Raw genomic sequence first — 27,958 nt, 5'->3', positions numbered from 1 at the left:
TCTAAACCTGCGAAGAATACAATGGAACACCAGGTGTCTGTAGTTAATGATTCAGAGTGCTAGTCAAGGCATATTTTCTATAAAAGCAATGCAGCTACAATCTCTTGACCTCCCCCAACGCCCCCTGCCACACACACACATACCACACACAAATTTGAAATGTAGAGCCATTTTTCCCTCTAGAATTAAAACAGAATTCAACAATACTACACAAACTTTGATATAATACTACTACAAACTTTGCTTATTTTTTAGGAACAAAATGCAAAATGGAAATCTGGAGGGAGATTACTGATACTCTGGGAAATTACTGAGGGGGGGAAAAGGGAAAAATCTGTAAACTAAATTCAAGACATAAAGAAAAATGTATCCATCCTATTTCCCACTCTATGTCTTCTCTTCCTAATTTCCAACTTCATATCAAGGATGCAAACATTTTATGCCTAACCACAGCAAATATCCCCATAAATGATTAGGTAGATGGCAACATTAAGCTCAGTAGTAATCAACTATTAAAAAAAAAGTTCTTAATAACTATAGGTCAAATATATAGTTGAACGTCAGTATCTGTTGGGGGGGATTGGTTTTCGGACCCTCATGGAAATCAAAATCTGTGGATGTTCAAGTCACTTACATAAAATGGCACAGTATTTGCATATAACCCATGCACATTCTCTAGTATAATTTAAATCATCTCTTGATTACTGATAATACGTAATGCAGTGTAAATGCTGTGTAAACAGTTGTGAATACTGTATTGTGTTTTTTTGAGGGGGGCAGTTTTTTTTGAGACAGTCTCGCTCTGTCGCCCAGGCTGGAGTACAGTGGCGCAGTCTCGGCTCACTGCAACCTCCGCCTCCTGGTTCAAGCTACTCTCCTGTCTCAGCCTCCAGAGTAGCTGCCACCACGCCCGGCTAATTTTTGTATTTTTAGTAGAGACAGGGTTTCACCATGTTGGCCAGGCTGGTCTTGAATTCCTGACCTCAAGTGATCCGCCCACCTTGGCCTCCCAAAGTGCTGGGATTACAGGTGTGAGCCACCACGCCGGGCCTGGTTTTTTATTTTTATTATTTTTTGTTGTTGGAGTGTTATTTTTATTGCTTTTTTTCCCCCCAAATATTTTCAATCCGTTGTTGGCTGAATATGCCAATGTGGAACCCATGGATAGAGAGGGTGAGCTGTATATATATGAAAAAAGTGGTTACTGCCCCAGGGTTTCAACTATTTTTGCTAGCAAACTGAAGATATATCCAAACGGCTCTATAACTACCTTTTCACTTAATTTTATCCCCACAACAATCTTCTGAGGTAGGTACTGCTATCCTCCTTATTTTAAAGATGGGGAAATGGAGGAAGAAAAGTTAAGTAAAATACACAATTAAACAGCTAGAAGATCAGTAGACATGGGAATCAAAATTTATATCCGATTCCAGAGCCCAAAGTCTTAATCCCAATGCTAATCTGCCTTCTTAACAGTTCCCAGAAATGAGTTCTGCAAATCATGTATGCTAATATCCCTGCTTAAGCATTTATATGATGTGACATTATACTCCAAACAACCCTGAAATGTGGGGCATGTTGCTTTTTTGCTAGAAAATTGAAGTCACAGGAGGTCAAGTGTTTTGACCAAATTCCATGGCTTTAGACATTATTTCCTTTTTAAGAAATCAAATTGCAGTTTTTCTTTAACTTCATAAAAAATGTTGTTCTTTTATGTTGTTAAAGATAAAGGAACTACTGACTACAGAAAACAGTCAAGGATTAAAAGACTGTGTGGTAATTTCCATTATTCTCCCTGCAGCAAAGGTGTATTTTAACCACCACTATTGCCTGAAGTGTCTCTATCTGATTGCGTATGTCTTTTGCTCAAATGTTATTCACTTCATATTAAATATAAAGCAGATTTAAATCTGTCCCTGAACTAGGCAGGCAAATATAAATAATCCAATCATCTTCTCTATAGAGGATGCAGGGGCCCTCTGTAAGTGTTAATTTTATAAAACAATATTCAATGAAGAGTTTCCTAGTTATCCAATGGTGCATCTTCTGTGTAAAATTCAGATGTCCACTCTTAGAATTAATTCTGGACTATAATTTTCCTGTGTTCTTGCTCTATGTCTGATGTGTATGAATCTGTTTGTGTGTATCTATATACACACACATATACATTTAAAATTTGTGTGTTAAACATACTTCTTTATAACATGCTTTCATTACATAAGATACTAACATTTATCCATGTCATTATATATTCCTTTTTAAAAATTATTTTTATTGGAAATAAAACACAAAAACCCACATGGAACAAATGCACAGCCCAAGGAATATTTTTTAAAAAAAATATAACCACTTAGGTTAACAAACAGAACACTGCCAGCACCCCAAAAGATAACGCATCCAATCACTACCCTCCTTCCCTCTCACAAATGAGCCACTTCTGATCTTTCCTTGTTTTTCTTGATAGTTTTACCACCCAAATATGTCCCTTAGGTTCTACAGGTTAGTTTTGCCTGTCTGTAAACTTCATATTAAGTGGATTACACAGCATGCACTCTGTATCTGGCTTCTTTCACTCACCAATATGTCTGTGAGAGTTAGCCATGTTAATTTAAGTGTAGTTAATTCATTTTCATCACTTATATTCTATCGAATGAGTATAAGCCAAATTTATCTATTCTATTGTTGAATATTACTACTGTGGACTCACTCCTGGGTGAGTCTCTTGGTGTACATTCACACACATTTCTGATGGGTATAAATGCAGGAGAATTCTGGGCCATCTGACATGCACCTCTCCACTTCAGCAGATACTGTCAAACAATTTTTCAAGTGTTTGTAACGACTTTAAACTCCCACCAATACTACAGAAGAGTTCCCATTGCTGTACATCCTCATCACACTTTCTCTCAATCCATGGCTTGCCTTTTCATTTTCCTTGCGGTGCCTTTTGAAGTACAAAAGTTTTTTATGTTGATGAAGTCCAATTTATTCTTTTATTTTGTTTTAGTACTTTTTGTGTCTTGTCTAAGAAATTTTTGCCTACCCACATTCATGCAGATATTTTCATATATTTTTCTAGAAGATTAATAGTTTCGGCTTTTACATTTAGGTGTATGATTTACCTTCAATTAATTTTGTGTGTTAAGGAGGGGATCACAGTTTGTTTTTATTATTTCCATATGAATATAAAATTGATCACACACGTTGGTGCCTCTGAGGAGGTTAAATATCTGAGAATCTATTTTGGGACTTTCTAATCTGTTCCACTGATTTGTATGTTTATCTTTACATAGGTACCACACCATTTTGATGACTGTAGCTAAACCAGGTACATTCAATGTAAGTACTGATATATTCCGGTGTAAATCTATCATCTCACTAAATGCTATTGTCTTACCCACTATATGTGCTGTTTCTCTCCATTCTTGCATACTTTTCAATTGATTCAATGTTTATTCACTACTTTTCCTCTTGCAACTTAAAAGTTACATACTCTTTTACTATTCTTTTAATAATCACTCTAGAAAAGCATGCTGCCTCCTCAGTTTATCAAAATTTATTATTGATTGGTGATTTATTGCTTTCTGGAAAATATAAAAACACTACAACACTATTGAAAGGTCCCCTTCCTGGAATGTAGGATATTACTGAAATTGTCTTAAGTCTGTATATTTCTTAAATCTCAAAAGACACTGCTACTGTTTCATATATCTTTGCTTACTCAGATTTACCCACAGATGTGCCATCTCATTGTTCTTCATTCCTTCCTTTCCACTCTTTCATCTCCATTACATTCTTTTGTTTTTTTGTTTTTGTTTTTGAGATGGAGTCTCCCTCTGTTGCTCAGGCTGGAGCACAGTGGTGTGATCTCGGCTCACTGCAAGCTCCGCCTCCCGGGTTCACGCCATTCTCCTGCCTCAGCCTCCAGAGTAGCTGGGACTACAGGCGCCTGCCACCACACCCGGCTAATTTTTTGTATTTTTAATAGAGATGGGGTTTCACCATGTTAGCCAGGATGGTCTCGATCTCCTGACCTCATGATCCACCTGCCTTGGCCTCCCAAAGTGCTGGGATTACAGGCGTGAGCCACCGTGCCCGGCCCATTACGTTCTTTTAATAACTCCATCAGTGCAGATTTGTTGATGATGTCAGGTAACAGTCAAATTGCGGCTCTTTGTAATGACAATCTGTCTCATTCCTCTATCTGGCTTTAATATTTTCTTTTATCTTTGCTTTTTATGAGTTTCAACTATAAAATCCTGCTTAGAATTTGTTGGACTTCAATAAGTGGCTGCGTACCTTTCATCATTTTGGGAATATGCTCGATCATAATTTCTTCAACATTGCTTTTGCATTCAAGCTCCTCCCCCTGAGACTCCCAGTGAATCTGTCAGCCTTCTCTACTGTATCCCGTTTCTTAGTTTCTCTTCATACATTCCACCCTTTTGTTATTGTATGTTACATTCCGGTATTTTCTTGTGACCCACCTTCCAGTGCACTAATCCTCTCTTCAGTAATGTCTAATTTATTGTTAAATTGATCCACCGAGTTAAATCCATCCAATATTGGTTGCTGTATTTTTCAGTTCTAAATTTTCTATTTGATTCTTCTTCATATAAGTTCCCTGCAGAATGTTTCAATTTCTTTTATAACTCCCCGAACAAAGTTTAATTCTAGTAATTCTGTTTGGTAATTCCAATAACTGGATCTCCTTAGAGTCTAGTACTATAGCCTTTACTGGCTCTCATTCTTGTTGTCATGTGTCCTTATGCAACTGAGTATCTCTCATTATCTGTCATACTAGAGTCGTCCTTTGGTACACACAGGGGATTGATTCTAGGACTCCCAAGGATACCCCATATCTGTGTATACTGAAGTCCCAAAGTCAGCCCTGCAGGACTCATGTATACAAAAAGTTGGTCCTCTAGATATGCAGGTTTCACATCTTGCAAATACCATATTTTCAATCTAAGTTTAGTTGAAAAAAATCCACATATAAATGGACTCACACAGTTCAAACCCATGTTGTTCAAGGGTCAATTGTATTTGAAAAACTATCTCATAAAAAATCTAAAGGCTGAAATGATGTTTTCTCCAGACAGAATTCTGATGTGATACTGGGAGTACCAGGAGTCTAGGATCACCTTAGTCAATTTCAGGTATTAATTTTTGGTGCCACTCAGATAAATCTGAAACTGTCAGGGGGAGATCTTTCAATTTCCGTTCACATTTACTCCTAGGGTATAGTCTGTTAGAGGCCCCCTGCCCCCAAAGCTTGGGATATTTATAAGAGTTCTCATCTTTGGCAAGCCCTCATCTCTAAACTTTGTCCTCTAGCCCTATAAAGCTGTCAAAAGTTCTGCTCAGGACTTGACTAGACTGCATCAAATCAAATAGTAATTAAATTAGAATTCAAAATTAAAAACATAGTCCTCCAAAAAATTTTCAGAAATTAAAAAACACATTCCTATGTTACTCATAGATGAAAGAGGAAGTGATGGAAAAAACAAAAATGCATAAAATTGAGCAATGGCGGTATGTATCAAAATTTGTGAGAACTTTGTATCATTAACTGGACTTTAGGAAAAAAGGCGAAAGGAACTGGTTTTACTGTAGGAGGTCTTAGCAAATTATGTATCCTACCAAACAAAAGAAAATAGGAAATGAAATAAGAGCATCAAGAAGGAATAAAACAAACAAACCCTCCTCATTTGCAGATGAGATGCCTTTCTCTACAAAAACAGCAAGACCTACAAACAAGGTATAAAACTAGTATCTCAGAAAGGTAACTGGAGATGAGATTAATATAAAAAATAAGAATTCTTATAAATCAGTACTATCCAATGAGAGAATGGAATAGAAAAACAGCTATCATTCACAATCAAAGGCCATAAAGTATTTAGAAATGTGTTTTTAAAAAATATGTAAAACTTTTTTTTGTTGTTGTTGTTGAGACAGAATCTTGCTCTCTCTGCAGGCTGGGGTGCGGTGGCGCGATCAAGGCTCACTGCAACCTCCGACTCCCTGGTTCAAGTGATTCTCCTGCCTCAGCCTCCCAAATAGCTGGGGTTTCAGGCATGCGCCACCACGCCCGACTAATTTTTTGTATTTTTAGTGGAGACGGGGTTTCACCATGTTGGCCAGGATGGTCTCGATCTCCTGACCTTGTGATCCACTTGCCTCAGCCTCCCAAAGTGCTGGGATTACAGGCGTGAGCTACCACACCCAGCCAAAACTTTTGAAGAAAGTTATAAAACATTACTGAAGAGCATAAAAGACTTTTTGACTGAACAAAGAATTGTGACATTTTTATAAAGTATCATGGGTGAGCTGGGCATGGTGGCTCACACCTGTAATCCCAGCACTTTGGGAGGCCGAGGCGAGCAGATCACTTGAGGCCCAGAGTTCGAGACCAGCCTGGGTAACACAGTGGTCTCTGCTAAAAATAGGAAAAATAATCTGGGCATCATGGCGCATGCCTGTAGTCCCAGCTACTCGGGAGGCTGAGATGGCAGAATTGCTTAAACCCAGGAGACAGAGGTTGCTGTTAGCTAAGATCCCACCACTGCAATCCAGCCTGGGTGACACAGTGAGACTCCGTCTCAGGAAAGAAGAAAAAAAAAGTATCATGGGTGGAATGATAGTGTAAATAAAATTGTCAGTTCTCCACATATTAATCTATAATTTTAATAAAAATGCTACCAAATTCACAACAGAGTCTTCTGGTAGGACATAATAAATGTACGTTAAAATTCAAGAAGAATACATAAGAATAGCTAACAAATTCTGGAAAGCAATAACAAGTGGAGAACTTACGCTAACCAGGTATCAGCATAGATAAATGTCAAAAAATGTAGTGTTTACCCAAAAAAAGCACATTATAGAATTACATTCACATTTAACACCATTTATATAAAGTATCAAACAGCAAAATATAATGCTCTATTTTTTGTGAATATATATATGGATGTGGTAAAAGAAATATGAGACTGATAAGCACTAAACTGAAGAAAAGAGTTACCTCAGGTGACAGAGAAGAGGAAAGAAATCACAGAGAGGTACATTCAATCATACCTACAACAGTTTATTAAAAAACTAAAAATCAAAGTGGAAAGAAAACGTAGAACAGTATTGGAATATGTCATTTGTGTAAAAGTAAAAAGCACCTGAAGCAAATATAAAAAGAGGTATATTCAAAGGGTTCATTTATCATTCTCTGTTCTTTTATATTTGTGCTATATTTTATAACAAAATTAATTAGGCAGGCAAAAAGAAAAGAAGGACAAAATTGAGGAGGAGTTGGATAAATTGATCTTTAAGATTCTTTTCCGCTCTAAGTCCCACCCTTTTCTAAATGTTCTGATTTAATGAGTCTTAAATACCTATAGTTCTTTCATTTCTAATTAAATTTAGGTATCAACTTTTTAGAACAAGTCGTAACATAAATCAGGTAAAGAATAAGAGGCTTGTGTGACACTTAATTTCACTCACAAGACCAGGCTTCTGGCCATTTTTCTCTGGAGTAATCCTAATAACTTCAACACACCATATAAATAATAGATTTGTAAGAAATGTTTATCAGTCATCTTTTTAAATGCGGTCTCTTCAGTCTTCTCTTGCCCTACATGTTGCAGAGGGGACAGAACCCTCTCCTTCCCCTCTGGAAATTCAATAATTAGAGTCTATATAATAAACTGACAATTGATTAGCAGAAGAAAAGGTATACACACTTATAACATGTATATGTATGGGGGATCCCACAAAGCGTGAGATGCAGAGAAAGGCCAGATGGTTGAACTATGGGAGGGCAAGGGGAGGAACTGTACTATAAACAAAGATCATCTTATTATGCAGATAAAGTCTCTCAGGTGGCAGCCCTCAGAAGTACTGGTGAAAAGTCTGTCTGGGTGTGGTGTCCTGGGCATGGAGACCTGTCAGTCTCCTCTTCTGTGACATGAGTCATCTTCTCTGGTTAGTGTAGATTTCAGGGAAGTTATTCATGACAATCACATTCCTTCTGAAGGAACTTCCCTTAGTCAGATGAGAGAACTTCAGAGAAAGCTCCTCTCTGTGCTTCAGAGGGGTGGAGACTAGGGAGCAGAATGTCCAAGAGATTGTAGTTTTGAGGCTGCAAAGATGTAGAGAAACTGGGACCCTCATATATTGCTGGTGAGATTGCAAAATGGTGTAGCCGCTTTGGAAAACAGTTTGTTTCTCAACATATTAAATACAGAGTTATGGTTAGGCATGGTGGCTCACACCTGTAATCACAACATTCTGGGAGGCCGAGGCAGGAGAATCACTTGAGCTGAGGAGTTCAAGACCAGTCTAGGCAACCTAGTTAGACTCCATCTCTACAAAAAATTCCTTAAAAAGCTAGTTGGGCGTGGTGGTGCATACCTGTAGTCCCAGCTACTTGGGAGGCTGAGGTGGGGAGATCACTTGAGCCCAGAAGTTCAGGGCTGCAGTGAGCTAGAACTGTGCCACTGCACTCCAGCCTGGGCAACAGAAGAAGACCCTGTCTCAAATAATATGAATAATAAACATACATAAATAAATTTTTAAAAACCACAGTTATCATATGACCCAGTAATTCTTCTCATAGGTTTATACCCAAGAAAACTAAAAACATGCTTCTAAACAAAAGTCTATACACAAATGCTCATAGCAACTTTATAAATAATAGCTAAAAGGTAGAAACAACCCAAATGTCCATCAGCTGATGAACGGATCAATAAAATGTGATATACCCATTCAATGGAATATTATCCAGCAATAAGAAGAAATGAAGTACTGATATATGCTATGACTCAGATAAATCTGTAAAATATATGAATGGAAACATCCAGTCACAAAGGTCACATCTGGTACGATTCTATTTGTATGAAATGTCTAGAATAGGAAAATCAATAGAAGTAGAAAGTAGATTAGTAGTTGTCAGGGACAAGGAGAAGAAGGATCGGGAGTGACTGATAATATGGGATTTCTTTTGGAGGTGATGAAAATGTTCTGACATTAGGCAGTGGTGATGGTTGTACAACTTCGTGAATATACTAAAAACCAGTGAACCATATATTTTTAAAGAGTGAAATTTATGGTACATAAATATCTCCATAAAGCCGTTCTTAAAAAAATAGAAGATCAAAATTATGAACTTCTTTCCCTCTATGACTTCCATTTTTTGCATTATAAATACAAAATTTTAAATGTGACCTCACAACATTAAAAGGGATTATTTTTCCAGGTTATGTATCATTTCTCCTGATATAGGACCATTGTTCAGTCCTTCGAAATACTAGTTTTCTTTTGCAAATTTCTGGTAGGCATCTGCTATAGTTTGGTTTACTTGACCTCCTCCAAATCCCATGTTGAAGGTTGGTTCCCAGTGTTGAAGGTGGGGCCTAATGGGAGATGTATGAGTCATGGAGGCAGATCCCTCATAAGTGGCTGGGTGAGTCTTCATATTAATGAGCTCTTGCTCTGTTGGTTCTCTGAAGAGCTGGTTGTTAAAAAGAGCCTGGTATCTCCCTTCTTTCCTCTCTCTCCCCTCCTCCTCGTCTCTCACCATGTGGTCTCTGCACATATCAGCTCCCCTTTGCCTTCTGCCATGAGTAGAAGCTTCCTGAAGCCCTCACCAGAAGCAGAAGCAAGCACCCTGCTTCTTGTACAGCTTGTAGAACTGTGAGCCAAGTAAAACTTTTTTCTTTATAACATACCCAGCCTCCGGTATTCCCTTCTAGCAGCAAAAACAGACTAAGACAACATCTTTATGTATTCCACAAATACGTATTAAACAATAGGGAGGGTGGCATCAACAGTTGTATTGTCAAGGGAGCACCAATAGGGAATATTGTCTTTATTCTTGAAGTGCTTAAAATCTAATTGGAAAAATCACTTAATATTTGTAGGTCTCAATTCCACCATCTGTAAACTGATTGGTAACTTCTTTAGAATCCAGTTTCATCTTGAAAGTTCTATGATTTTATCAGTTCTGCAAATCCAAGAGTTAAATCTGTTAAATTTCTCTCTACTTACAGCCCTAAGATGTTTAAGTAGAGTTTATCAAAAAACTGCGCCTTGGTCCTAATAATAATAACTTATAATCATATTGACAGTGGACATTTTTATGTGGGCCTATTGTAGCAGTTCTATTCTAGGTCAATAGCTACGTGATTAAATTGTTTCTGAAGACCTCTAGGCCTTTAAAGTAATCAAACCACAGAGTGAGAATATCAAGGAAAATAATTAACTTCTTTTATTCACCAGTGACTGTAAGGTACTACTTCCTCCAACAGAGGTTAAATAACCATCTCGTGGTCTAACACAATTATTTCACTGCTGAAATTCCAGCCTCTCCTAAATTACCGTATTTTCTGATATAAGACTTAATCCAGATATTTACTGAAAGAGCCATCAGATCTTTACCTGAAGAGTTATCTAAAAAATAATATACATACATATGTATGCACATATACAAAATATTTAACCTCACAATTTCAATTCTTCACATATTTGCTTTAGGAGGTCCCTGGCTTAAACTCGGTTATCACAAGAAAATAGACAAGAAGGTTATGAAGACCTAGAAGCACCCGTCTCTCCCCACCTCTTTGTAGTAACTTCAAATTGAATAATTTGTTTGGCTTTCAAGATTTTAATCATGGTAGCCTGATGCAGAGGAAAACAGAAGTGACTGGATTCTAGAAATAAATTTAGCTTTCAAAGGGTAGTTGTCAAAAGGGTTTAGAATACAAAATGAGACGTTAGAGAGTAATGGTATCAATTCTTACTCAAGTGACAAAATCACTTCTCTAACAAGCAATGTTCAGCATAATTTAGTAGGCACTTTATGATATTATTACCACGAGCGAGATAATTGTTAACCACTAACAAATAATTATAATCTTTCTACTCCATGGTATCCTTTTGCCTTTTCTTCCACAAAAGCCTTAGTCTTAAAAATAGCACCAAATAATATTGTAAGTTTTTCCTCAGTAACATTCAGTGCTAAAAAGATGATCAGTTCTGACCCACTTCAGATGGCTTCTTAAACCAACTACTTATCAAAATCAAACAAATTAATTTTACTTTCTCAAGACTTTATCTTAAAAATAAAAATTTACTAAACATCCTACCATGGTCACACACTTTAGTTTCCTATGGTTACTGTAACAAATTACCAAAAACTTGGTGGATTAAAATAACAGAAATTTATTCTCTCACAGTTCTGGAGGCCAGAAGTCCAAAACCCTTATCAGTAGGCCAAAATCAATGTGTTAGCAAGGCCATCCTCCCTCCAGAGGCTCTAGAGGAGAATCCATTTCTCATCTCTCTCAGCTTCTGGTAGCTGCCTGCATTCCTTAGCTTGTGGGCACATCACTCCAATTTTCAAGACCAGCATCTTCAGATCTCTCTCTGCTTCATTTTCACATTGCCTTTTAAGTATGTGTGGTAAAAACTTCCTCTGCCTTGCTCTTCTCAGGATGCATATAATTCCATTTAGGGCCCATCCTGGTATTCCAGGATAATCTCTCCATCTCAAGATCCTTAAGTTAATTATATCTGCAAAGACTCTAAGTCTATGTAAGGTAACATTTACAAGTTCCATGGCTTAGGACCTAATATCTTTAAGGGACTTATTTTTCGGCCACCACCATCCACCCTCTGGCCTCAAAGATTCATATCTGACCCACATGCCAAATACATTTGCCCCATCTCAGCATCCCCCAAAGTCCCAACTCATCACAGAATCAACTCAGGTTCAAAATGTCATCTAAATAAGCATCATCTCAAACTCCCAAATCTTACCTAAATTAGGTTTGAGTTAGATTATGGGGATTACCTATCCTGAGGCACTTCTAGATATTTATCACACAAAGCCCTACACACAAATTTTTATAGCAGCTTCATCTATATTGGAAAGAATATAAACAACCTTCAATAATGGACGAACAAACTGTGATACATCCATATAAAGGAATACTACTCTGCAACAATGCAAGTAACAGCATGGAGAAATCACAAATGTGCTCTACTAAGTAAAAGAAGCCAAATTCAAAAGGCTATCTACCACATGATTCCATTTCTATGGCATTCTGGAAAAGGAAAAATAGAGTGACAGAAGGCAGATAGGTGATTCTTATGCACCAGGGCAGGGGGGAAAAACTGACCACAAAAGGGCTAACGGAATTTTTAGGGGATGATAGATGTGTTCAACATCTTGACTGTGGTAGTGGCTACACAACTCCATGTGTTTGTCAAAACTTGCAGAACTGTATAGAAAAGGAGGGAATTTAACTGTATGTAAGTCAAAAATAAATTTAATTAAAATTGGGAAAAATAATATTTATAATGTTTCACACATTTACTGTAGCCATTGTTCCATAAACCCATGCTGACCTGATACCAAAAAAAAAAAAAAAAAAAAAAAAAATTACAGGCCTCCCACTTCTCCGGCAGGGGCAGCTGCTGAGCCAGGAGTCACTGGGCATGTGGGACCGCCTCCCTGATGTGATGCAAGATGTGAACCCGGTGGGCCGCCCAATGACCTGTCGCTACAGTCCCTGAAGTGAGTCCCCAGGTTGGGCCTGCCACGTCGGGCTGGCTGTGCCCTAGCCCTGGTGATGGTTGGTCCAGCTGGGGCAGCAGATATTAATGTGCCAGGCAGTGCTGGCAGGTGGAGCCCCGAGTGGACCCTGTGGATCGGATGGACCACGTGGAGTACCACTACAGCAAGGCCATGCCACTCATCTTCATGGGCAGTATGCTCTGCAGCGGCACCATGCTGATGCTCACTGGGCTGGATGCCCACCTTGAGGTGCACCACAGCAAGGAGATGCACATCATCCCTTGTGTGCTGGCCATGCACCAGGCCTGGTCCAAGTCTGGCCACAAGAAACTACAGCTGGACAAGGCAGGCGTGACTGACGAGGTGCTGGACATTGCCATGCAGGCCTTCATCCTGGAGGTGATCTCTAAGCAAAGGGAGCCAGCCCATGTGCTCTCCAACAAGGACCACTTCAGAACTCAAGTCCTTGAATCCTTGGTCTACCCGTCACACCTGTTCTCCAACTCCAAGTTCCTGCTTATGGCTCAGGACAGCCATGTCTCCTTGCACTCCTTGATCGCGTGCAAGGTCACTATTGCAAGGTCACTACACAGGCTTCGACCTCAGCAGCTATGGCAACTACCTCACCAAATGGAACAAGGCCATAGAGGTGATGTATGTTCAGTGCAGTGCATGGAGGTGGGCAAGGACAAGTGCCTGCTCGTGTACTACAAGGAGCTGGTGCTGCAGCCTAGGAGCTTCCTCAGATTCATCCTGGACCATCTCAGCATCACCTGGAGCAATGCTGTCCTCCAACATCAAGACCTCACTGGCAAGTGGGATGGCATCTCCCTGTCTAAGATCCAGTGGTACACGGATGAGGTCATCAAGCCTGTGAACCTGGAAGTGCTCTCCAAGTGGACTCACCACATCCCTGGGGACATGGTGCCAGACATGGCCCAGATTGTCCCATGCTGGCTCAGCTTAGCCATGACCCCTATGCAAACACCCTCCCCGACCCCCACTTCCACTATAGCAACCCTGACCCTCATCATCATCAGTAACACACACCAAGTAAGGGACTAAAAAACACCAGTCAATCTGAAAGGATATTTTCAGGTGAACCAGAATAGCACCTCCTCCCACTTAGGAAGCTCATGATTTCCAGATCTCTGCAAATGGCTTTGTTGCCCAGAAGAGAAGAAACTGCATTTAAGTGGAAGTTGGACCCCTTATCCAAGCATATTGCTTGCTATTAGTCGCCAAAACAGGATGGCTAATGAGGAATATATTTGCATATGTTTGCAAAACTGAATCATTGAAAACATACCTTGAAACTCTATCTTTGGATACCCTAGGGTGGAAAGTAATGAGTGTGGAACTCGTCTGGCTTTTGAAACTTAGGTATTTTATATTTTTCCCCTCAAGAACTATTTTTTTTTTTTAAGAAATGGATTTGCCATCCTCCTTAATTTGCAGGACTCCCTTTGTGGCTTTGTTTGCTGGAACAAGGCCCACAGCCTGTGCTTCTCTTACAGATCCTTACTTTGAATTTTAAGAATCTACTTAAGAATTTAATATATAAGGCCTTCCCTGATTCCTCATCAGTTCTAGCTAGTTTTGCAGAGAAAAAAAAATGATTTGAATAAAGTGAACAGGGGCTTAAAATAAATAAACAAAAATTTAAAAATAAATTATATATATCACATAATATTTAATACATGCAATTTAACATACATATCTAATTTTAATATATATTTAAATATATCCTGATGACAATAACAGAGATGTACCCAATATAAAATACATAATCTCTAAGAACATATAAACTATTTTTTGTAGTTCATCTTGAATAAATTTACATATTGTAATCTGATAAAAATGCTTAAAAGTGAAATAAAAGGTAACAAAATAATCCAGTAATTAAATACAAAAATTAAGAAAATGACAACATTTCAACAAGAGAACAAATTTCTGTTGTTTAAGCTACCCAATCTATGGTATTTTGCTATGGCAGCCTGAGCACACTAAGGCACTGGGGATCCTTACATAACTGAGAGCTATGATTAATTCTGAGAGTTGATGATTAATTATTCCTCCAATATTCCCAGCTAGCTAACTAATTCTTCAAGATCCAGGACTGGGCCAACCTCTCCCGAGTTCAACTCTGAGTCTCTTTCTTGAAAAAGCAAGTTCTAAAAACTTCCACAGAAAACAAGTTTGCGGCTGCATCAGGTTAGCTATATATGTTGAGTTTTATGAAGTAATCTAATTTTACTCCAAGGTGTCGAATCTTTTTCCCCTAAATTTCAAATATTTTCTGGTTTTGCTTATACAGAAAATGTCATGAATGAATCTCTCTTATCAGAGAATTCTTCAATGTATGAAATCCTGCTAGAATACCTAAGACATCCTACTAACTCTATGCAATCATAAGTGAATGAACATCTAGAAGTTAAATTTAATTCCATGACCATAATGCTACTAGTCTATGTCTAATAAGCACAGTTACTTTCCAGCCTTTTCACAAAGTAAAAAAGTTTAGAGTACTTTTTTTTTTTTTTCTTTTTTTGAGACGGAGTCTCGCTCTGTCGTCCAGGCTGGAGTGCAGTGGCGCGATCTCAGCTCACTACAAGCTCTGCCTCCCAGGTTCACACCATTCTCCTGCCTCAGCCTCCCAAGTAGCTGGGACTACAGGTGCCCGCCACCACACCTGGCTAATTTTTCTTTTGTATTTTTAGTAGAGACGGGGTTTCACCGTGTTAGCCAGGAAGGTCTTGATCTCCTGACCTTGTGATCCACCTGCCACGGCCTCCCAAAGTGCTGGGATTACAGGCGTGAGCCACCACACCCAGCCTAATATACTTTTTAAAACCATTTAAATATTTCCTTATTCTTTTTCTGCACAAAAATATATGTTCTGCCCCCACTAATCTTTCTTAATTTAATAGGTCACAGAAACCTCATATAAAACCCATAAAAATGATTGGTCACTTTCACTTTGTAATTCTTATAATTTATAAAAATTGTAGGTATAACTACCATCTTTACCACTTTCTTCCCAAATAAATTCTTAGTTATATTAAAATAATGGTATTAATAATCTCATACTTTTTCCCTGTCTTCTGCTTCTTACTCCCATCCCAACCCCCAATTACCAAGCTGATACTTTTAAGAATTTAACAAGGAAATGCAAAAATTTGCATAAAAGTACCTTCCTGAATATGCAGTTCCTTTAAATAATCTCAGTAGTACTCTCAGGAGGTCAAGCAAACTATTTGAAGCCTCAGTAGATGACATGTTTTCCTTACTGTATTAGTTTGAAAAAACTATAGATTTTCAATCTTCTCTAAAAACAACATCATCATCATGATATGGACTATAATTATTCTACAACCACCCACTTTAATAATAAATGCTGGCAATGTTAAAACAACAAATGGAATGCCTTACAATGCATTAAGCTCTTCTCTTATTAAACACAAAATTTTAAATCTTACCACAACCTTTTATTCTTGATTCACAATCAAATCCTTTTGTCAGTTATTCTCAGCACTTAATGTTATTCATTCCAATAAATCCAATCTTAGATGGCTACAAATGCCTTCCCTATTTCTCTATGTGTCTTAAGAGAAACCAGAGGATGAGCAGAGATGGAGCTGTCATTAAGACTATGCACAATACAATTAGGCTTTGTTATATACTAAATTTTGCTAGAATATCCTATTTGTAACTTTTCCCCATTTCTGTTGAACTCTAATAAACAGTAGGTGCTCAATAAATACCTACTGTCATGATGATCATGATAATGAAGATGGTAACACTGGGGGAACACTTATTAGCTACCAGGTACTGTTTCATTTAATTATCATCACTATAATAATAGTAGTGTTTTCTTAAGAAACTAAGGGAGAAAAGTGAAGTATCTTCTCCAAATTGACACAGTCAGGCTGTGAATGTAGGCAGTTTGGCCTTAGACTCTAGGTTCTGAATCACTGCCTCCAAATCATAAAACAAATTACTTTCAAGAACCAGTATGTCAATGTTTCACAAGATGCTTAGTTGCAAACAACTTAATCTACTCAATTGAGTTTCAACAAAAAACAAAATTTACTAAAGGTTTTAGACAGTTCGTGGAATTTACCACAGGACCAGAAAGTCGAGTTCAGAGGCCTTATAACCAAAAACAGCATTCCAACCACACCATAGGAGTACTCCCCTGAAACACTACAGCAACTTCCAGGACCCTGTCCAGGGTACTGAGCTGTCTGCCCCATGGCATCCAACAACTGGTTACCCCCACTGCAACACTTGCCAAAAGAATGGAGCCTGCACACAAAGCCATTTTCACCCTAAAACCCACCATTCACTACTGAAGTTCAACTTGGCAGATCTGAGTTCATCATTTGATAAAGTTAACATGCAACTACTGGCTGTAAATAAATATAATTTAAAGTAAAAAATATATAAAGTTATATTGACAGTATGTTTAAAATTACAGTCTCAAATAAGAATATGCCCAAGATCTAAAAGAGAAGGTACAATTGTTTAAAAAAAAAGTATGGATTTGGGTTTATAGGTGATTTATTCATCCTTTTTTACTGGTTTTAATGTTATTTATACAAGAAATAAAAATTCAGCAGGAAAAACATACATTTCCCTTGGCATATATACAATATCCTAAAAATGTGACTGAGTTTCACGTATGTTCCCAAAATAACACAACCCAATCAAAAAATACAAAATTCACATCCTGTGAAAGCCCCCAAAAGCTGCAAAAGCCCTAAAAAAAATGCAAAATTTTATAGAACCACAGCTTACATTGCATTAGATTATGTTAGATTCTCCCCAAATTTGAATGTGTGCCCTGCACATTGGCAGCTCCATACAACTGTGTGTCTCAATATTTAGAAATGGCTGAATTTGATATAAGAAGCTTCAATTCTCTTCTCCCCATCAAAATGGCCTCCCCAGACTAGAGGAAGCCAGAAAGGCTGCCTCCCCGATACAAACACCAGCATGATTCAAGACAGGACCCACCTGGGGAAGTGCTCCCTGCCCCTTACTAGAAGGCCAGGCTCTGCCTGGTTCCTGCTAGAGCTACTTGACCTCACCCTGGGGTCTGCCCACAACTTCCAGACCAGCCCTAACCAGACCAGTGAGTAGCACTGGCCAAATACTCTGGCATCCAAGGATAAGTCCCATTTGCTGTTACCCTGGCTCCTCATGTTTCCTCAAGTCTATAACCACAGGCCCCTGAGGTGAAATACAGTCTGCTTCCCAGCTTCTCTGTGTATGAAGATCTTGTCTTTAGAAATCTAGCTAGAATTACAGTTACTCAAGAATTTGCTCATGCCAGGAACCAGTCCCCAAGGCTAACCTGACTGCTGGGCCCTGCTCCCCATGATAGAAGTCCACACAGCTGCTGTGCTTCTATGAACACTGCCTCTCTCTACTCCACAATGGCATGCCAATGAGACACCTGCTTGGGTTTCCTTCCTACCAGTTCTATGCCAGTTAAAGAGCAGAGAAGGAGGTCTACAGGCAGGTCCAACTGTCCCCACCCCTCCCTCAAGCCCGATGAGAAAAACTGGGTCACCACTAGCTTCACTCTATACGTGACAGTAAAAATGCCAGAAGACCTATTTTGCATATAAACTTTTACCATTAAAGAACATATATTGAAATCTAGTTTTAAGCATAAGCACAATGAAAAAGATCAAAAGCAGGTGACACCATGATGAAAGAAACAAACACTTTACTTTGAAAAGTTTTTCTCTTCAAGTTTTCCACACATAAAATTCTAACCACTTATAGGTAGTCATCATTTCAATGAATTGTGTCAAATGAAACAGGGAAAAGAAAGATACATTCACCATGAGGCTAATTTATGGTCTCACTAAATCCAGCAGACTGAAGGATTTCATTTAGTCTATCATGAATTCTTAGACCAAAGCAATTCTATTAAAAGCCCTTGGAGGAAAAAAAAAAAACAAAAAAAACTGAACTTGTTGTCAGGTCAAACAACAAAAGCTTTCCCTAAATATTATAATTATGTCAGATACTGCCCTTCACACAATTTTGAATGGCTAGCACCAAGGAATTTGCCCATCTAAAAGGGAGGCCAACAGAATAAATTTTTTTTTTATTTTTACAGAATGTTTATTCTCTGAAATCCAATGCATTCAAAGGATGTTAACACTTAAAATGTTTATCATTTCCACCAACTGCATTATCTTAGTCAACCAAAATAAGCACTTTTATCATAGATGTAGTCAATGATTAATACATTTTTTTAAAGGACCTAAACTTCCCCCAAATTGCAGCACAGGTAGTTCCATTGCATGTTTCACCTAGTAGGTGATTTTTAAAAAATAGCGTGTAGAAATGAATAGTTTCAAACTGAGGAAATATAGTACACCGAGTCATAAAACAACGAAATCAAAAGCAACTGCCACGCTAATAATAAGTCAAAGAAATAGTAATTCTGGCTTGTACAGATACGTGCAGTGTTTTCAAAGCTCTTAACAGTTAACCGCTAATACGTATCTCCAAAGCTTAACTTAGAGTTGGAAGGTGAATTTCACAGTAATGTAATTTTAACCACCATTTACATTCACTTTAATATATTACTAAGACATTTACTCTATGTCACAATGGTGCTTTCTAGTATTCACAATTTACACGTAATTGTACACACATAATCTAACATATGGGACAGTTCTTACTATTACAAACTATCCCTTAAAAGAAAAATAAAACCCACCTTACATAGAACTCTGAACATGGTATGACTTAAAACAGATGAACACAACATGGCTTTTAATATTTTAGCCATTTTCTAAATAACAGCATGTAAACTTGTGTATTTAGTATATGAGAGCTACAACTTTATTCACTGAGAAATTATGCATTAATTTTCTTCAACCATCTTTCTCATCTTTACTAAAAAATCTCATGACTTGCTGGTTCTGTTTCAGTGAATTCCAAACTGTATTTTTTGGGTGTGGGGGAAGAAGAGGAGGAAAGGAAGGTGATAAATACACTGTAAACAGAAATAAGTCCCCCCCAAAATTAAGCCTTTAAAAAAAAATAATAATATTTTACTTCTACACTATTTAACACTTAAGAGTCAGTTACAATGTTTCATCTTTAACACTGACAGCAAATAAATTACTGTAGGGTCAGTCCGCCCTACCATCTTGGGACCTAAAATTCTAAATGTGTGAACAGAAGGGTAAATACTTCAATGTTCAATTCTGAAATTCAGAACAATTTATATGATTTGACTAGACTGGTCAAAGCAATGACAAATATAATTCAGTAAGTAGTTGGTTATTTTGCTTTTGGGGGTGGGCAGTCAAAGAACAGAGTAACATATGGAATAAGAAAAAAAATTTGTGTCCCATTTTAGCAGGGGGAATCACAGGGAATTTTAAGCCTCTGAAATATATTTCACCTACACACTGAGGTCCAAGATTAAATTTTCAATTTTTTTTTTATTTTTTTTTTTATTATTTTTTTTGAGACGGAGTTTCGCTCTGTCGCCCAGGCTGGAGTGCAGTGGCGCTATCTCGGCTCACTGCAAGCTCCGCCTCCCAGTTTCACGCCATTCTCCTGCCTCAGCCTCCGGAGTAGCTGGGCCTACAAGTGCCTGCCACCACGCCCGGCTAATTTTTTGTATTTTTAGTAGAGACAGGGTTTCATCGTGTTAGCCAGGACGGTCTCGATCTCCTGACCTCGTGATCCGCCCACCTCGGCCTCCCAAAGTGCTGGGATTACAGGCATGACCCACCGCGCCCAGCCGAAATTTTCAATTTTTTAAAGAACCCCCATTCTTTCCTTGAGTATCAAACTGATTAGTAGTCACATGTCCAAGTACAATCACAGTTTTACAACTTGTTGAATGAAATATTAGTAAGGTCAAAAAGACAGACTCAATTGCAAACTAAAAAAAAGAAAAACTACTCGTTTTACATTCAGTTTTCAAATCATTTACTAACATGACAACAGATTTTGCTTCAATCACTCTTGTACACACTCACACTCACAACAGGCATCCCAGCCACTAATCTGCTTTGCAATACAAGGCCATATAGTCAGAGATGGCATTCTCCAAGCCAAACTTTAAATAGATTTTAAAAAGTAATTTCTAATTTTACAGAAATGTTTCTTCAAAAAATATTTCCTCTCACTCCCTCATCTCCTATACTGAAGGATGTATAATTTTTTTTTTCCTCCAAGCTAAAACTGAACCCTCAAAATTGATTCCTGGCAGCAAATCTCTGCAAATTAAAACCAAAAACAAAAATAGAAAAAATACACTTAATATGTGTGTGTGGATGGATGGATGGATAGATAGATAGATAGATAGATAGATAGATAGATAGATAGATAGATAGATAGAGATGAATTTTGGGATCCTATCACTCACAACTCCAAAATCCATAATGATTTAAGGATGTACTTTCTCCTGTTTCCTTCCTGGCTACCCTCTCCCCTCCAAAACAGTTCAATATAGCTACAGCTCAAGTTGAATGGGAAGAGAGAGAAGTTTTTGAATAGTTTTGTTGTTTTTTACTTTGGTGATCTGGGTGGCACATATTGCTCTTTGCCATCACTCCCTGCGGTATAGCCCTATGACTAAACTGGCATCTCTGTTCCCTGATTTTTCCAGCTGCTCCCTGGGAATAGTATGGCCTTAGAAGCCAGAATAATCCTTACTCGCCCTTGCTTCTGGCTTCTCATTAGGTTACTCAAGGGACTTCTCAGGAGCTTCACTGTCTTTGTTTTTGGTGGGAGACATTACATTGGAGCAAAGTTCCCATAGTGGCTACACAAGAACTGAAGATGGCTCTTTAGGGGGCTTTTGGCACACTTCAGCATAACTTAACTTTCAGGGTTCCTGTAGAGCCACGGTGTAGCTACATTTATGTTACTATTACATGGTAAAGCAGTACTTGCCCTCCATGGCTTTGTAGTACTTGGAGGAGAAACTGGTATAGTCGTCTGGTTGAGACCATCTTTCTGAACAGAGGAATCCTCTATTAGATCCTTTTTTTTTGGGCTGAGTTGTGCTTAATGCAGTAGGCTCAGCTGTACATGGAGAACTGGTACTCATATTGAGTTGCTGGGCAGAAGTGCATTCTGTCTTCTCATCTGCAGGCACTGGGCAACTAACTCTCAACTCTTCATTATCCTTTTCTTTGTAGACACCTTTAACAACATCAGACATCCTATTCTCCAAAATGAGTTTAACTGGGATTCTTGATGAACTTCCAGGTAAAGGTGGAAAATTTGAGGCTAGTCAGTCAAACTTTGGTGTTGGAGCCTTTGATTCAGCTGTTGAAGGATGAGGTCTTGAGATTGTCATCATGTCGTCGTCTTCGACCTCTGAAAAGAGTTCTCCTGCCCCTACCATAGTCCCTACTCTGTTCCATCTGCAAAGTGGAAGTCTCCTTTTAAAGTTAAGTTTGCTCCTAATCCCCAGTTACTGTAGGATTATGCTTTCAGTTGAAAAATTTTTTGAACTAGATCTGTTCAATTGTCATCCCCCAATGATACAGAGTCCTCTGTTGAGTGTTCTGAACCACTGGATGACCTAAAATGAGGCTTCAGATTTTTTTTTGGAATGGTCGACCCATATTCATAGCAGCAGCATTTGTTTTATAAGATCCTGGTGAATTAAAGCCATTCACAAAACTACCATTGGGAAAGCAGGCCAGTGGTGTTTCAAAGTAAGGTGCAGGATTTGGAGACCAAGACTGAGGAATAATACTACAGACCGAGAGCTGCTGGTGAGGATTATATACAGGCTGCATAAAGACTGGGGAGGCATACTGTGCTTGAGTCTGAATGGGCTGACTATAGATACTAGAATCCATTAATCAGTAACAATTCTTAGCAAAAAATGTATTGATGGCTTTTATCCTTGCCATAATTGGCTTGCCCTGAAATGTTTTAACTTCTTCTCTTAAGGATTAAACCTATTGTGCTTCTGTGTCTGACTGGAAAGTGATATACCAGCTGCTACTGCGTGCAAACTCACAGCTTATCACTTTGGGGCAGTTTTCAATTTGAACAAAGCTTTCACTTCCTCTATTGGTGTTGTTTCAGGAATCTCTTTAAGAATCACAATACAACGCTTATGACTTGGTCTCACTTTTTTACCCTTCTCATCAATTTGTACCATGGGAGATCTTAACACTTCAAGAGTTACATCAGGGTCTGTGGTCAACTTTTTTATTTCTTCCATGTTAACAACTGTCCAAATTGGGATGAACTGATCACTATCCATTTGAGATATCAAGTAAAGATCGTTTGACAAATTTTCTCCTGAAAAACAGAATTCTAATTGTTTCTTTAGACATTCTTTTAGGTCTTCTGTAGAAATTGCTGAATTGCTTTCTCCAGAAACATCATATATTTGGTAACTCAGATCTTCTGGTCCTAAAATCATCCCATCAGTTGATTCTTCAATGCCTGTAGTATTTCTTGTGGTTTCACAAGACAAAGAACACATTACTTCATATTCTTTACATATATCTTCTGAGAGCTCTGCATTAACCTCAGGATGAGCACCCGATGTGGCTGCTGTTTCATGCCAAGAGCTTTCAGTTCCATGAATTACTGGGGTGGCATCAGTATTCCCAGGAGCAACTTCTTGCCATACTTTGGCATTAGGATTTAAACCAGTTCCTTTAGATGTTACCTGCTCCACGAAAAGCAACATGTCATCCTCTGCTCGGCCCAACCATTCCCAGTGCTGCAACTCTAACTGGGACACCGGCCTGCGCCCCAACAGAATAAATTTGTTAAATAAGTTTTCATTCTGAAATATTAAAAGGTATAATACTTTTACATTTCATTTGCATTTCTATTTTTTTTTTTCTGAGACGAAGTCTTGCTCTGTCACCCAAGCTGGAGTGCAGTAGCACAATCTCGGCTCACTGCAACCTCTGCCTCCCGGGTTCAAGTGAGTCTCCTGCTTCAGCCTCCTGAGTAGGTGGGATTACAGGCATGCACCACCACGCCTGGCTAATTTTTGTATTTTTAGTAGAAACGGGGTTTCACCACATTGGTCACCATATTGGTCACGTTGCTCTCGAACTCCTGACCTTGTGATCCGCCCACCTCAGCCTCCCAAAGTGCTAGGATTATGGGTGTGAGCCACCACGCCCAGCCTTGCATTATATTCTTGGAACAATACTGGAATTTGCACAAGGCTGATATTACTCTATGCAGACTAGAAAATGTAGGCTTATCCCAGCACTTTGGGATGCCGAGGTGGGTGGATCACCTGAGGTCAGGAGTTCGAGACCAGCCTGACCAACATGGAGAAACTCTACTAAAAATACAAAATTAGCTGGGCGTGGTGACTCATGCTTGTAATCTCAGCTACTTGGGAGGCTGAGGTAGGGGAATCGCTTGAACCCGGGAGGTGGAGGTTGCAGTGACCCGATATCGTGCCGTTGCACTCCAGCCTGGGCAACAAGAGCAAAACTCTGTCACAAAAAAAAAAAGAAAAAGAAAAAAGAAAAGAAAAAACAAAAATGTAGGCTTAGAAAAAAATTACCAAAACATACACAGAAGCATCCAGCTCTTAAAGGATAGAGCCTCTAAAATCTTAATGTGGCACCTCCAAATCCCTGAGACCCAACGCCTCCAGTTCACCTGTCCACCATGTGTATGATGTGCCTTCAGCCTGGTAGTTAAGAGATTAGACGTGAATTCCAGATAATGAGAAGAGGGAAGAGGCTACATCATGCCGCTTATGTTTTTCTGTACACACATCCATTTTCCCCCATTGATGCTCTTGCTATATTCTCCCACTGGTCCAATGTTAGACTGAATTGAAACACTGTGAAGGCAAATGTTCTTCAGAATTGCTTTTAGAATAAAAATATGAAGGAGGATACCTCGGAATTTCCAAAATGACTACATCAAACCTGAATTGTAACAGAATTCTGACAATTATATAATGCCCCGAGAAGAAAACTGAGGAAAAACAACATGTAACTTCAAACCAAAAAACAACAAAAGAAATTGAGAAGGACTGTGTTTTTAAAAAACTAAATTTTAAGCATTCACAAATGTAGGTAGAAGAATCTTTCATTGGTCGTTGCGGGGACTCGCACTGCTGTTTCAGGGGCTCTCAATAGAATTGCTTTGGGCTAGGAGTTCATGAAACCCTTCAGATTTCTGGATTTAGTGAGCCCATAAATAAGTCTCATGTTGAACTTTAATTATTTTTTGGACCACACTTCACTGTGCAGATTAATTTTAATTGAAGTATTCTTTTCTTCATTTGCTTTTCCATTAAACTGTTCTTTTTATTATTATTATTTTCATTTTTGGAGGGACTGGTTCTTTATTTCAAAAAGACTTGTCAATATTCAGTATCAAAACAGTTGCACTATTGATTTCTCTTTCTCCCAATCGGCCCCAAAAAGACCACATCAAAGGAGAGTACATTTTAAGCCAATAAGCTGCAGGATGTACACCTAACAGACCTCCTAGAAACCTTACCAGAAAATGGGCACTGGGTAGGGAAAGAAACTTTAAAAGATCAACAAACTGCCAGCCCACGAACTGCAGAGGCTGTCACAGCCAGATGGGGTGGCCAGGGTGCCACAAACCCAAAGAAGCAAAGTTTCAAAATAATATAAAATTTAAAAAGTTTTGTACGTAAGCTATTCAAGATTTCCCCAGCACTGACTGATACAAAGCACAATGAGATGGCACTTCTAGAGACAGCAGCTTCAAACCCAGAAAAGGGTAATGAGATGAGTTTCACATGGCTAAATCAGTGGCAAAAACAGTTTTCTTTCTTTCAAGGAGGAGGAAAGCAATTAAATGGTTACCTCAACATAAAGGGGACATGATCCATTCTGTAAGCAATTGGGAGGGGGTAGAGATGGGACAAAAATTTTGTCTCAGAGGTCTTACTATCTTAATTTGGTGACTTCTAATGAAAAAATAAAATAGAAATAACATTATCCAAAGATATCTTAAAGCTGAAAACTTGAACAGCACATTTTTTGTTTTTGTTGTTGTTTGGCTAACTCTTCCTGGAATCACCTTTCTGGTTTAGCCAGTACTTTGTAGACAGCAGTGAGGCTTCCCATAGTACAGTCTTTCCCTGGGCTCTATTTGGCTCTCAGTAAGGCAGGCCTATACCTTTTCCTCTCCTCTATGGAGAGGGGAATATGCATTAAGGTGAAAAGTCACCTTCCAAAAGTGAGAAACGGATTAGATTGCTGCTTCAGGGCTGTGGAATTATTTGGAATGTTTGACAAATGGTTGCTACGAAACAACAAAAAAGGTAATTACAAAATGTGTACATCACAACATGCTTTTTAAAGACACTATGCATTGTGCTCACATTCCCTTAAATGTTGTTTCCAAAGGTGCTCAGCCTCTAGCCCAGCTGGAATCTCTGGGAAGAGGCAGAGACAGTTTGGCGAAAAAGACACAAGGGAGAAGGGGGCAGCAAAAGGAGAAAGCAGCCTTCCATTTAAAGATTGGCCCTCAGTTAAAGGTCAGCTTCGGGCAGGCTGGCCTCAGGTGGAGTCAGGGTCAGAGGGAGGAGCAGCAGCAGGGTGGGACTGGGGTGTTCTACAGCTCATTCAAGTCAGCAGAGTCTGGTCCAGCATCCTTTGTGTACAGAATACTCCTCTTTGGTGCATTTGTTTATCTTCCAAGTCATTTCCAGCATGGCTACCGATCTCTCAGCAAACTCAGCACAGGTCTCTCCTTGAGTTTATCAGTAGAATCTTGATCTCTTCCTCATATTTGTCTTCTTTTTGAGAGTAGTTTTCTTCAGCAGCACTCAGACACTTCAGGTTCTGGTCCATCAGTCTGATCTGCTCATCCATCTCTCGGCAACGGGACTCTGCCAGCTCAGCTCATTCTCTGTGTGTTCCAAGTCTCCTTCAATGATCACCCACTTACAAGCCACCTCTTCATACTTCCTACCTTCCTCTTCTGCAATGTGCTTAGCTTCTTTGAGTTGGATTTCCTGGAGTTCCATCTTTTCTTCATCTTTTAAGGCCTGGTTTTCAAAAACCTTCATACCTGTCTCACTCTCATCAGCAGCTTTTCCCGCTTCTTCCAGCTTTTGCAGGGCAGTGGCCAGGCGCTCCTGAGCACGGTCCAGCTCCTCTTCAACCAGCTGGATCCTAAGGTTCAAGGAGGCCACCTCAGCCTCAGCCTGTTCCCGGGCCCGCCTTTCTCCCTCAACTTCTCGCCGGAAGCGCTCAGCTCGCTCCTCTGCATCATCTGCCTGCTGCTGCACAACCTGGATCTTGCGCTTCACCGCCTCGATGGTGGTGATCCCAGCCATGGTGCCCACCTAGCTACTGCTCGCGCTCCGGTTCCTGCCTCCTCCACTCAGCGTTGCAGCCTCCTCTCCAAAACTGAGTTCTTTAAGACAGGGAATCCTTTTTTTATCTTTGTATCTTTTTAACTTTATGTCATCAATATTTAGCACAGTGACTTGCACCTATTAGTCTTCCAAGTGATGACTTAGTGAAGAATGACCCTCCTCCTCTCATTCCCTAACATCCACACCCACATACCAAACACACACATCCATTTTAAGGGAAAATGTAAAAACATTGCAACTCACAGACACAGCGAATGAACATGCATTGAGACAACATGTGAACACATAACAGAGATGCCATTGCTAAAGGAGACGTTTTGCTTCCCAACACCGTGGTGCCTAATAATTAGTGATTTTAAGCTTCACAAGACGAATAAGAGAGTGAGTGCTCCTAATTAAGTGTTAGAAATTTTGGCTATATCAAATACAGAACAAAAACCTAGTATGTTTTGGCCTCTGCTTTCATTTTGATAATGGCTACAATATCACAAAATTCAAGCAACCAACTGTTACCTTTTTAAGAGATATCAACAAATAGTGAGATCGATGGAAACATTTTCTTAGGGAAAAGATGTTCATGTCCAGACTAAAAATAATGATGCCTAAAAAGAGTACTGTGACCTGTTGATTATATAATCAGTAACTGCTCCCTAACCCAACTCTCTATCTTTACAACATCCAGGAAGATAATGCAGACTAGTCATTGCAGGAAATCTGTAAAAGCCATATACAAGTCCTGACATAGTCAGACCAAATCCAGAACAAGGGAAGTAAAGACGCTCAGCATCATAACATGCCAAGCTTACTAAAAGGCTACATGACTCACCAGCAATCAGTAAGGCACACACTTTAAAATGGCTCTGAATATGGTGACAAACTTGGTCTCATGCAGCCTCACTCTGATCTCATATCCTAGGAATCCAATCTGATAAAACCCAGCCCATCTATCTCTAATAGATGGGGTGAGGTTTGGTTACAAGGGATAGAAGATACAATCCCAAATAACTATAGTACAGTACAGAAATGTT

The 27,958-nt window shown here is 39.0% G+C and overlaps 1 protein-coding gene and 3 pseudogenes across 19 annotated transcripts in view; 1 reads left to right on the top strand and 3 right to left on the bottom strand.

Moving 5' to 3' along the window:
* Positions 1 to 27,958, bottom strand: part of CDIN1 (CDAN1 interacting nuclease 1) — a 252,677-nt gene that overhangs the window by 191,659 nt on the left and 33,060 nt on the right. The gene's annotated exons all lie outside the window — the stretch shown is intronic.
* Positions 12,603 to 13,717, top strand: LOC103892484 (protein-tyrosine sulfotransferase 2-like; annotated as a pseudogene).
* On the bottom strand, positions 18,578 to 23,392 carry LOC100447255 (la-related protein 4-like; annotated as a pseudogene).
* On the bottom strand, positions 26,158 to 26,964 carry LOC103892485 (tropomyosin alpha-3 chain-like; annotated as a pseudogene).

The sequence above is a fragment of the Pongo abelii genome, chromosome 16 (assembly GCF_028885655.2).
Source record: "Pongo abelii isolate AG06213 chromosome 16, NHGRI_mPonAbe1-v2.0_pri, whole genome shotgun sequence".
NCBI lineage: Eukaryota > Metazoa > Chordata > Mammalia > Primates > Hominidae > Pongo > Pongo abelii.
Note: the sequence above shows the minus strand (reverse complement) of the source record. Positions and strands in the feature narration are given on the sequence as shown.